This window comes from Chenopodium album, chromosome 26 (genome assembly GCF_948465745.1).
Source record: "Chenopodium album chromosome 26, dcCheAlbu1.1, whole genome shotgun sequence".
Classification (NCBI taxonomy): domain Eukaryota; kingdom Viridiplantae; phylum Streptophyta; class Magnoliopsida; order Caryophyllales; family Amaranthaceae; genus Chenopodium; species Chenopodium album.
Window position 1 is genome coordinate 15298028 of NC_137859.1, and position 9029 is coordinate 15307056.

A 9029-nucleotide genomic window follows, 5' to 3' on the forward strand; every position below is an offset into this window, starting at 1 on the left:
GTTGCATTAGTTTTTTGCTTTGGGGGAAAAATTAATATAAATAATCTCAACTATTAACCACCTTCTTATTTTAATCCCAACAACAATTTAATTCAAGATAATCCTAACTATTGACTAACCCTTCTCATCTTAGTTTCCATGTTAGATAACCTATTAAACCGATTAAAAACATGATATGTCACTTTAAGATTGGTTTGCTTTTAAAATCATTCCCTAACCTATTCCTTGCCTATATTCCTGCTCTCCATAGTCCATAATATACTCTGCAAAACTGCTTTTACACCAACAATAATTGTTCATAACCTTGAATTAACAACAAAACACTAGTCCCTTAAAAAATAAACAACTAAAACAAAAAAAGTCGAGCTGCGGAGTTGGACATAAGCCACATAGCAACGTCGCAGTGAAATTGCCATTAAAGGTTAGCCGAAGAAAATAGAATTGGACCCTTTTTAATTTTCTTTGCGATCAAATTAGGCTAGGAAATGAACAAAATAATATAATTTTGCTCCCAGTATCACAATTTCGGAGTTGATAAATCCTAAATTAATCCTTAAATTCAAATCAAAATTGCAACACAATCCAAAACTCATGAATTTACAATTCACAATTTTGGAGTCAAACTAAATGGTAGAACAAATTTACAATTTTGGAGTCAAAATTTCGCAGACATTCAATTTTGGAGAAGCATAAGTGAAATAGGGGTTTAAGTTGCATACGAAATCACAGTTCAAACTTCTAAATTACATGGAAATTTGGAATACTATTGTTTTGTTAGTAGTTGTGCAATACAGCAGATGTTTCCCTTTGACTTTAGAAGTGAACATCCAAAGACCAAAGCAGATATAAAGAAGTACTGAGTAGTATGCAAGAGGAGGGGTTGGTTAAATGACTAGGCAACTGTTAAGGTGGTATGGCAAAATGTCTATGCTAAGTTTATGGAAATGGTGGAGATCAAAAGAAAGAGTAAATGTAATTTATTGTTTTTTTTTTAAAAAAAAAGGGATCAAATATGTTAACTGATATTATAGTTAATTGGTAAAAGAGACTATTTTGAGAAGAAGCGCCCAATAATTGGGATTATTCTAGGTTAAATAATAGTTGGGATTAATTTGAGAAGGACATTAATAGTTTGGATTATTCTTATTAATTTTTCCTTTTTACCAAAGTGGAATTATTTTTGCTGAACTGAAATTATTTATACTGAATATTATTTTATTAATGTGAAGTGAACATGACCTAAAAATAATTTCAGTTCACTAAAGGTCAGTAATTTTGAAGAAGAAATATTATTGAAAACCAGTAAAATTAATATAAGTTTAGCAAAAATAAATTCAGTTCAGTAAAAATAATTTCAGTTCAGCAAAAATAAGCTCAATTCAGTAAAAATTAGTTTCAGTTTAATAAAAATAATTTAAGTTCAGCAAAAATAAGTTGAACTAAACAGAGTCTTACTAAAGTTTAGCCTTATCATATTGTGTGTAAAATAGGACCTGATCGTATCGGTAGATTTAAGTTTGGTCATCAATCTATGAAGATTAGGGGGATATCGGGTTATAGGTTCGGTTTGAGTGAAAATCAAATATTTCGATTTGAATTGAAAGCCCCATGTAGTTGTTTAATTTTGATTTTTAAAATTACGCTCAGCCAAAGATGATAAAATATTGATGACCCTTATCATCACTATCTCACACTTTCACCATTACATGACTCACTCTCGAACCACCATTGCAGCTTCGCCCATCACATCATCACCAACCTTTGAAGGTTGATGCCTCTCGCCCTATCTGGCTCCTTCACTGATCATACCTAACACACAACTACCTACACTTTCCTTTTTTATTTTATGCTCTTAAGCTTCAATTCAAGGCCCTGTTTGAATTGGTTGGGCTGAAAACGTTTTCCAGGAAAACTATTTTCCTTATTCTATGTTGTTTGGTTTGGGCCGGATATGAAAAGGAAAATTTGGGTTGAAAAGCTATTTTCATTTGTACAAGAACATGTTTTCCCTCAAATTAGAAGGGAAGCCGTGTTTTCACTCTCCTTCCATCTTTCCCCTTCTCCTTATGCTGCACTGCTACGAACTCGGGTAGATCTTCCTCACTCGATTCTTGTTATAAATTGGTAATGTTCTCTCTCTTCTTGTCTTGATTATTAATCTAGGGTTTAATGTGATTTGAAATTCGATTGTTTTAGGGTATTTTTTTTTACATATTTTGATTATTTAAGGGTATTTTTGCATAAAATTTGTTAATTCAATTCGAAATTGCTTTTCTGATGTGATTAATTTCTAAAGATGGTTATTATTTGGAAATTTGTTGTTAGATTCATTCTACTTGCTGCAAATTTTATTTTCATTCATATATTTTAAATGTTTTTATCATGCCCACAAAGTGTTTGATAAAATGCCTCACCTAAAATTTGTTTTTATTTTGTTGAAATTTTTTTTTGAAGATTGTAAGCTAGTATGATGTCGCATCAAGGGGTAGCATATCAAAATTCATTTCAGGTATATAATATATCTCTAATGGTGTGACTTACTTGCTTCATTATATAGAGAATGTAAGAAAATTTATGTCATATTCTTCTGGAACTGGTAATACTCATTAGTATGTTACATATTGTATATCAAACATTCATATGCATGTTGTTTCAGTAAATAAATAAACAAATTAATTAATACTATAATTGAATGAATATAAGACCACAATCTAAGAATGTGAATGCAAGCAGTAGTACGTAGTTGGTCTCTGGTTAGTATAATTTGTTGTATATGTTATGGCAAGCAGAGGAAAAAGTTCTCCGTTTTTGCCATGGCTGTTGATGATAATATGCTTGTTTCTTTATATATTGTTGCTATTCATTTGTATTTTGTGATGTGGAGTTTCTAGAAATTTTTTGAGTACCCAATTGGTTTAATTTTGTAATTATTGAGATAATTTGTTGTTATATGTTATGGCTTATTATATAAGTTGTTGTAAATGTTATTGTAGATGACCCAGAAATGAAAGGCATAATTCTTGGCTATGTGGCAGCTATAGTTGCTTTCGTTCTTGCTCTTGTGGAAGAGTATAGGTTTAAGAATAAAAGGCTTAGAATAATTAGGCAATCTCATGTGAATAGAGATAGTTTGAGGGAGGCCAATATCAATAGTATTTTATATTGTGGTGACGCTCATTGTCTTCGACAAATTCGTATGAGGCCTGCTGCATTTTATAGCTTATGTAATATTCTAGTTCAAAGAGGACTTTTGCGGGAAAGTGTTCGGATGAGTGTTAAGGAGCAAGTAATTATATTTTTACACTTATTGGGTAGAGCTGATCAAGTCTAGCCCGGCTTGTCGGCCCGGCCGACCCGACCCGAAATTTGCCCGAGTTCGGGCAGCAATATTAGGCCCGAATTCCGGGTTTGGGCAAGGGAATGGAGGCCCGATTTGTTTCTGGACGGGTTTGGGCAGCAGGTCTGCCCCGCGAGTTGGCCCCGCCCGGCCCGCCCGAAATTACCACACGTACACAATTTCACATACATGTTAAGTGTTAACTTATCAAGTTTTAAAAAAAAAACCTACTTCTTTCTTTTCTTACTCTAGCAGCCGTCACCCTTATTGCTTATTCTCCATCTTACTTTTCATTTCCTCCTTCCTCCTAATCAATTATCAAGGAAAATACATCAACTATTTATAAAAAAAAACGTCAACAATTGTTGTGGATCTATACCAGGTAATTACATTAACTTACAATTTCGTTTTTTTTTTATTTTTTTTTATTTTCGAACACTTGCTCTGTTAATTTGGTTATTTTCGAATTCTTGTTGCTGTATTTTTTTTTTTTGACAAAATTCAGAAATTGGTACTACTATTAGACAATTAGTGTTATAACTTATAATGTTATTTGATTGTTGTTTATAATTTTGTACGAAATTCGAATTCTTGCTCCTGTTTTTTTTAATAGATGCTTAGTTGTAGATCTTTTTTTTTTTGTTGCTACTAGTTTTATAATTTTATTTGATGTATTATCATATTTAAAATTTCTGTTTTTGTTTCTTTTCCTTAGTGTGATTGGCAGATTGTATTTTACAATCATGGTTAAGTCTACGGCAAGTAAAAAACGAGCCATCGATGATGATGATGTTGGAGTTAAAGAAGAGGAAGATGCTAGTGTGCGTGATGGTCGATCTACGCCTCTGCGATTTGGAATGATATGGAAAACTTGAACATTGTTATTTTGTTTGGACATTTGTTATTTTGTTTGTAAACTACTAAACTTAAACTTTGTTGGATATTGGATTGAATCATTGTAGTATTGTACTCATTGTTTATTTTTATTAGTTTAGTTGAAATGGTTTAGTTTTAATGTTTTATGCAAAAAAAAATAAACTCTAAATACTAAAAGGTATTAAATTTTGAAGTTTAAATAGGCAGGGCCGAAATGGCCTGACTGGACCGACTAATACGGGTTTGGGTAGCAGTAACCTGGCCCAATTCCTGCCCCGGCCCGACAGTTTGGACAGGAATTATAGTCTTTAGCCCAGCCCGGCCCGACATTTGATCAGCTCTGTTATTGGGACATAATGTAAGGTTTCGTGTGATTGGGGAAGATTTTTTCGGTCAACATGGACCGTATACTACTATTTTCATATTCTACTTCAAGCTATCCTTCGATTGTATCTAGAGGTTGTGAAACCAGCAACTTCAATTCAGCCAGATATTCAAAACAACCGTAGGTTCTTTCCATGATTTGAGGATTTCATAGGGGCTATAGATGGAACACAGTACATGTGCGTGCCTCCATTACCATTGAGATACAAGATAGATTTCGTGGTAAAAAGGGCGGAACAACACAAAACGTACTAGTTGCTGTTGATTTTGATGCCAAGTTCATTTATGTTCTAGCTGGCTGGGAGGGTTCTGCACATGATTCAAGGGTCCTTAATGATGCGCTAAGTAGGGGTTTCAAAATTCCAGAAGGTACATATTTATCTCTTTTTTGGTAATTGCAAACTAAAGATAAATTTATTATAATATGCATTTTAATTTTTGTGTGTAGGGAAATATTATCTAGCAGATGCGGTTTTTGGTAATCGCAAAGGTCTTATGCCTCCATACAGGAAAACCCATTATCACTTGAAAGAATATACAAACAATCCTCCATAAAATAAACGGGAGTTATTCAACCTTCGACACTCTTCAATTAGTATGGTTGTAGAGAGGGCGTTTGGAGGTATGGTTGTAGAGAGGGCGTTTGGAATTCTAAAGGCAAGGTTTCGTGTCTTGAATGCTGAGCCTTTTTGGTCATTTAAAACCCAGGTTGATGTGGTTTTAGCATGTTGTGTGATACACAACTTCCTTAAGGGTATGGATCCTACTGACTCGATAACTAGAGAGGTAGACTTGGAGATGGATTCACAAGATACAAGAACATTGCTTACTCGAAGGGAAATGCGAGAAGAAACAAATGAGTGTGTTAATAAAAGAAATGCCATAGCATCATCCATGTGGACTGCATACAAGAGGCCTCGAACAACCTGAGGTCCTTCTATTTCCTTATATTGTAATGGGTTACACTAATGATTTGAAGTAGAAATTGCAAAGATGTTTATATTCTCCTTAATTACATTAATTTTTATTTTGGTGATTGTATCTGAAATGATGAGATTTTCTTGATAATTCATGTGGTTTGCATATGAGAAGCATGTGTATCTACCATTGCAGGTGAAGAATGAAGAAAAAAACAGGGAGTTTTCGTTGGTCAAAACAAATGTCTAAGGTATTGCTGGTATTTCTTGCAGATTAAGTGAGAAAGGGAAATATGCCAAATAACACTTTCAGATTAAGTTCATTTATTACTGCTGCAAAAAATATTTCAGCTAAATTTAGAACTTCCTACAAGGCTGACCATGTTGAGAACCACATGAGGACGATGAATGCTAATTGGGGAATCATATCGAAAGTTCGTGGTAACTCTGGAATTGGGTGGAATGACACTGTGAAGATGGTATCATTCTAACTTAATTTTTTGGGTGCTTTGATTTTTTATATTTTATTTTACTTAATTTATATATAGAGTGGCTTGTTTTGAAATACACATAAGGAAAATATAATTGATGTACTTCTGATCATCTACATGGGAATATATGGTAAATGATTTTCTTGGTATTGCTAACCTTTTGTATGAGGGCAGTGAATAATACAATGTTTCAACTCAAGTATGTTTTAAGTATTTCTCTGATATTTTTCTCCTTTTGTATACAGGAAAATCCTTCACATGAGAAATATCTCAACCGAAAAATTGACATGTATAAAGAAACAACAATCTTGGGGCTAGTAAAGACATGGCTTGTGGAGACTTTTTAAGAGTTTTGCTGATATTAAACTTAGGAATGAGAGTGGACAAAGGCAGTCCATAAGTATGACAGAAAATGGGACATCAAAATCAAGTAGTGCCACTTCTTCAGAGCCAAGATGATGAGTGTCATTTATGGCACTCATTTGATCTCATTTAGGGTGAATTTCGTTTGCTTTTGTAGTTCTTTTATCTCTTATTCCTTAGCTTTATCCTTTACTTTGTTAGCTTATGTTTTCCTTAGTTGTCTTTCCATTTTCTTGCATTTCTTGGTTTGTTTTGTTTTGTTTTGTTCTCTTTTATTTGTTTGTTTTCCTTTGTTTTCAGAAGAAGGTTGTTATCCAAGGTTCCCCAAGACTTCTCACCGGGATTTACAATGCTTAGGTGCCTTGTGTCTCTCCTTTGAAACTCTTACATAATCATACATTGTGGAGGATGATTTAGACATATAACTCATGATGTTAAATCTGTGGTTAAGCAAATAAGAGGACTGCTATGTGTTGAGTATTTATGCAAAAAATGTGAGGATCAAAACTAACAGCTAGGTTCTTAAATTTCAAACTAGTCGTTGTACCTAAAAAATAGAGGTATTTTGTGTAATTATTTAACAAAGTTAGGGCATTTGGTGAATTAATTTTATTGCTTACAAACCTTTAACGTCAAGGGTATTTGAGATCACGGTGTGAATAATAACAAACGTCAATGGTATTTGGTGAATTTGAAAAAGTTGAGGGTATTGCAAGAGGTCAAGGGCATTTGGTGAAAAAAACCGTTAATATAATTGTTAATTTGATTGTTGAAACTTCTATTGATATGTTGATCATGAAATTTGTGACTAGTTTAGTTTTGATCTTAGTTTCCACCATGAGTAAGGATGTGGTGAAGCATGTATGAATAATAGATCATAGCTAATTGGAAGATTTTGATTGATTTGATATTGTGATTAAATTGGTTGATGGAAATAGTGCATGTGTGTGATTAGTAAGGAGTAGCTAACCTTGATTGTCATGCTAGATTGCATTGTGAGTCTTCATTGATACGAACCATTGATTTGGAGTTTGCAATTATCGATTAAACTTGATTTGTGACGTTCCTAGTTAGTCCTTCGTAGAGACCACTAGTTTGACCTCTAGGAAATAGCTCTTTGAGTTCTCTTGATTGCAATTACTATTTTCCTTTGCAATGTTTGATTGATCAACTTCCTATCTAATTAGTGTATCTATTGTGAGTGCATGTGGATCCTAAATCCCTAGTGCTTTTGATATTGACTTCCATACTTGTTTAGTTGTTGAGTTTAGTTCACACTAATCCTTTTCATAGAATTCGAAATAGCTTAGCACAAGACTCTAGCATATAGCAAACCATTCATCATGGACCGACCTCAACTTACCCTATACTTAGTCTAGGTGTGGTTGAGTTTATAAATTTTGTTGATGAGATTTGAGCACGTAACGACATGCTTAGGTCACCCATCAAATGGTGCGTTGTCGGGGAATGGCGTAGTTGTTTGCTATAGTTGTTAAGTCTATTTCATTTTATTTCAAAAACTCAAAAAGATTTTTCTCTTTTAGGCTAAATTTGTAGCTGTGCTGCTAATATTTTTATTTGAGATTGTATGCATAGGGCACGAGGACGGACTTTAGTGCCATTTGATTCGGGAATTGAGAGGACAATTTCAAAAAGAAGAGTTGCTAGACGTTCTATAAGCTCAAGTCCTCCAAGTGAAGAAGAACATCAAGAAGAAGAACGAGAAAGCATGGGTGCTAATCCAAGAGTTGCATTTAAGGAGTTGAGAACTCCGGGAGCTTATAGGTTTGAGAGTAGAATTGCTCCCCCAACAACTCCTGCAAATGATTGAGATAAGGCCGGAAATGATCACAATGATTGAGAGGCGTCAATTTAGTGGAGCAAAGCATGAGAGCCCACTTAATCATCTCAAGGAATTTGAAAAATATTGCAACACCATCAAGGTGAATGGGGTTACTCAAGAGTTCATTCGACTTAAGCTATTCCCTTTCTCTCTAATTGGACGTGCCCTAGAGTGGTTAGGCAAGGAGGTGAAGCCAAACTCTTTGAGGACATGGGATGAAGTGACTAAGGAGTTTCTCTCCCGCTTCTATCCACAAAATAAGACGGCCGAGGCAAGGATGCACATCCAAAGTTTCAATCAAAAGGGGAATGAGAGCTTGTATGAGGCATGGGAAAGGTTTAAGGAATACCAAAGAGAGTGCCCTCATCATGGAATTCCCCACCTACCAAATTATCCAAATCTTCTATGGAGGTCTAAGCCCTCAAGGGAAGTCTTGCCTTGATGCCGGAGCCGGAGGACCTATCATGAACAAGACGGAAGAAGAAGTGGTGGACATAATTGAAGATGTAGTGAGACACCACATGGATTGGCAAGAAGGTGAGAGAGTCAACAATCAAGAGTGGTTCTACGGTTGTAGACACCTAAAAATGTCTCCCCAAAACCAAACCCGATGATGAACAACTTTTCACCGCCATTATTGGTCGGGTTGAGTATGTAATCTTTAGAGTGCTTAAATCCATGTTCATTCCCAATAAATTTCATAAACCAACCCAATTCCTAACCCATTTCACCAAACCATAACTTATTTTCCTCATTTCGTGCCTTTAAACCCAAAATAATTTGTGTCCATTAAAATCATTCATTTCGTGTCCTTTTTA

The 9029-nt window shown here is 34.5% G+C and overlaps 1 long non-coding RNA gene and 1 other non-coding gene across 2 annotated transcripts; one reads left to right on the forward strand and one right to left on the reverse strand.

The window, feature by feature from the left end:
- The first annotated feature begins 1535 nt into the window (after positions 1-1535).
- LOC145618213 (uncharacterized) lies at positions 1536-4306 on the forward strand. The gene is made up of 3 exons (XR_014107872.1): positions 1536-2124; positions 2455-2509; positions 4053-4306. It is a non-coding gene; the product is annotated as an uncharacterized LOC145618213 (long non-coding RNA).
- A 4174-nt stretch (positions 4307-8480) lies between these two features.
- On the reverse strand, positions 8481-8586 carry LOC145618749 (small nucleolar RNA R71). The gene has a single exon (XR_014108004.1). It is a non-coding gene; the product is annotated as a small nucleolar RNA R71 (small nucleolar RNA).
- Between the last annotated feature and the right edge of the window lie 443 nt (positions 8587-9029).